This window comes from Belonocnema kinseyi, chromosome 9, assembly GCF_010883055.1.
Source record: "Belonocnema kinseyi isolate 2016_QV_RU_SX_M_011 chromosome 9, B_treatae_v1, whole genome shotgun sequence".
Taxonomy (NCBI): Eukaryota; Metazoa; Arthropoda; class Insecta; order Hymenoptera; family Cynipidae; genus Belonocnema; species Belonocnema kinseyi.
Window position 1 is genome coordinate 118232558 of NC_046665.1, and position 3627 is coordinate 118236184.

At 24.3% G+C, this 3627-nt stretch overlaps 1 protein-coding gene across 1 annotated transcript in view; it reads left to right on the plus strand.

Annotated features, from left to right (window-relative positions):
* Positions 1-3627, plus strand: part of LOC117180378 (cyclin-dependent kinases regulatory subunit) — a 15335-nt gene that overhangs the window by 10711 nt on the left and 997 nt on the right. The window lies entirely within an intron of this gene.

A 3627-nucleotide genomic window follows, 5' to 3' on the forward strand; every position in this document is an offset into this window, starting at 1 on the left:
TAATTCGAATCTTTTTAAAACTTCTAACTATCTCTTAGAATTATTCTAATATTTTTATAAATAATAAGTGTTTTATTATTATTTATAAATTCGATTTTTTTTATTTTGCAGGATTTTCTAAAAGTTATAGAAAAAATTCAATTCATTTTGAAATATACTTAAAAGTTCTGACAAAACATTCAAAAATTATTTTGAATTTGGAAAAATTTAAAACCACTTCTAGATTTTTAGTGAAATTTTAATATTTTGGCGTTACAATTTTAATTGTTCTATTTAAAAAGTATTTAATTTATAAGCGAAATTGTTCATATTTAACGCATAAATAACATTTGAACGCTTATTATTTGTACAATACTTATTTGTACAATAATTTTCCGAAGTGAAAAATCATTTTTAATTTTCCGAAAAATGTGAAGAAATTTTGTATTTTTTTGTAGTCTTTCAAAATGATTAAAAAAATGCTAAATTTTTTGTTTGAAATCTGCAAAAATTTCAATTTTATTCTAAATTCGAATCTTTATAAAACTTTTAAATACCTTTTAAGATTATTCTAATATTTTTATAAATAATAAGTGTTTATAAATTATTTTATATAAGTTTATAAGTTATTTATAAATTCAAATTTAATTTTTTTTAATTTGCAGGATTTTCTAAAAGTTATAGAAAAAATTCAATTCATTTTGAAATGTATTTAAAAGTTCTGACAAAAAATTCAAGAATTATTTTGAATTTGGAAAAATTTAAAACCACTTCTAGATTTTTCGAGATTTTAAAATAAAATTTTAAATCTTTTGAAGGATGCCTAGACGATTTAAGATAAAAATAATTTAACTTCTTATTTAAAATCTGTTAAGTTACAAAAATTATTTTTCAATTTTGAATGTGCCTAGCTTAAAAATACTTAAAATAATGTAATTTTGTTAATTTTTGAAGTTCATTGTTTGATTCTTTAATTTAGACTGGAAAATGTTAACGTGGATTTATATTTTTGGAACTTAATCTGAATCTTTGAACTCTATAATTGATAAAAGTTCTAAATTTTGCAGTTTATTTGCATTTTACTTAAAACTGTTCAATTTAAAAGTTTTAGTTCCTTTCAGTTAATAAGTGTAAGTTATTGCTCGTTTGAATACACAATTTTTGAATTGAAAATTTTTAAATTTCAATTTCAAAATTTGGAATTCAAGGCTTCCACTTTGAATGCTTTAATTTGTTCTTGTTTATTACTTTATATGGAAAAATGTTTAGAATCTAGTTTGATTTTTTAAATATCATTGACCGTGAAATATTTGCAAACCGGGAATTTTTTTCTTCTATTAAAACGGCCACCCTGGTTTATGGGTTTATTGTTTATATTGTCTTGCATGATTTTTGCAACACATTCCAAATTTAGCAATAATTGTTTAAACAATTTATTTGAAAAAATTTGGCTTCGTGAGTCTCTTTGAAATTCATTTACAAACATTTCTGGCTAAATTTGGTTTGATTTCGTTAAGATTTGCGACCTGTAGGTGGTTTTGATGCCATTTAAGCTTAAATTCTGAACATATTCTCGAGAGGATATACCTTTAGAAAGGGTAAAATCAATCAGTTTTAATGAATTTTTTTAAAGTTGATAAAATAACTAGATCATTTATTAATTTTAACATATTTTTCTTACATTGTTAAAGTGTAAAAAAAACATGTGATATTTTCTTTTTTTTTTTACAAAATGGCGACTGCAGAATATTTCTTGAAGCGTCTGCTCCGAGGCATCGAAAACTGCTGCAGCTGTCAAAATTTTTCCATTTATCTGATACAAAAAAGGTTTTTTTGTTCGATTAATTATGTGTTAAAGGGAAGGATAAACCTATAAAATAGTTAAAAAGTTGAAAATTAACATTTTTATCGGCTGTTTAATCGAAAATCCAAATTTTCGACCATTTTTTTTACATTTTGGACCCCAAGAAAATTGTTTAATAACCCGATATCTTTAAACTTTTAGGTATATCCTTCCGATAGTACCATAAAGTTTTTGAAAAGACCTTCCCAGAATTTTTGGGGAAAAAAATATATATACAAACGGTGACGGTATGGGGACTCTGACATTTTTGACAATATCTCCATAAATATTTAATATTTTTGTTTTTAGAGTATATTTTTAACATATTATACATTCAAAATATGAAAGAAAAAAAAATTTGATTTTTTGGAAATTCTAAAGGTATCTCCACCCTTAAGAGCATGTGACACAGTTAAATACCTATATTACCGACCTCACTTTTTCAGTTCACTAAATGTTTTTCGAACCTGTGAACTTTTTTTGTAAATAAAATATCGCGCCGAAACTTTGGAAAATGCATTAGAGTACAATAAAGTACGTTTAGGTACTGCATTTTGGTAGGAACTTCACTGAAAATTATTTTATTTTTTTTCTGAACCTCGACATTTTTTGGACGTTCTATCTTTTTTTATACATAAAATATCGGTCTCAAACTTTGAGGAATGCAAGAGCCGAAAGAAAACTACGTTTAAGTAGAAATCTTAATAATAAAAGATGTAAAAAAAATATTTCAACTATCAATTCCATCGGCATCAGCTGGTAACGTTGTACACGAAAATACGAACCCTCTAGAGCCTCGTCTAGTGGCCGCCAGGTTTCGTATTTTCGTGTACAACGTTACCGGCTGACGCGTTGGAATTGATTGTTAAAATATAATTTTTTACATCTTTTATTATTAAGCTTTGTACTTAAACGTAGTTTTCTTTCGGCTCTTGCATTCCTCAAAGTTTGAGACCGATATTTTATGTATACAAAAAGTTCGAACGTTCAAAAAATGTTGAGGTTCAGAAAAAAGATGAAATAATTTTAAGTGAAGTTCCTACCAAAATGCAGTACCTAAACGTACTTTATTGTACTCTAATACATATCCCAAAGTTTCAGCTCGATATTTTATTTACAAAAAAAGTTCTTAGGTTCAAAAAAACATTCAGTGAACTGAAAAACTGTGGTCGGTAATATAGGTATTTAGCTGTGTCACATGCCCTTAAACATTTTTTTCAACATTTTAAATTCATTGAAACAGGATGTTATATACAACTTATTTTAATTAACCCACAAAAAAAGTGTGGGGGACGTCCGTTAGCATGTTCGCTATCATTTCCCAAATTTTTAAGACAAAATATTTATTATTCTAAAAAAAAAGCCGGGGGAACCTAAAACTGGTAAAATCGACAATTTTCTAAATTCTTAGACAAAGAGAATTATTAAGGAAAATCTTTTATTAAATTTGAAGTAATTGATTAATAAATTATTTATAATAGTATACATAAAATACATATGTTTGAAATTTGTTAATAAAATTTTTTTTTTAATTTAAAAAAATTTTTAAAATGGTCAAAATTTTGTTTTTAAAGCCAAAAATTAAGAATGAAAATGATCATTTTTAAGGTCAATGATGCAAGGCATTTTAAACTTAAATTTATATTTTATAAACTTAATTATAGCAGTAATACGGATAATTTTTTATAAATTTAAGTTAATTAATTATTATTTTATTTAAAATAAAAAATAATTTAAAATTAAATTAGTTTTATTTTATTAATTTTAAATGAATTTGTTTAATAATTAAAATAAATTAATAACAA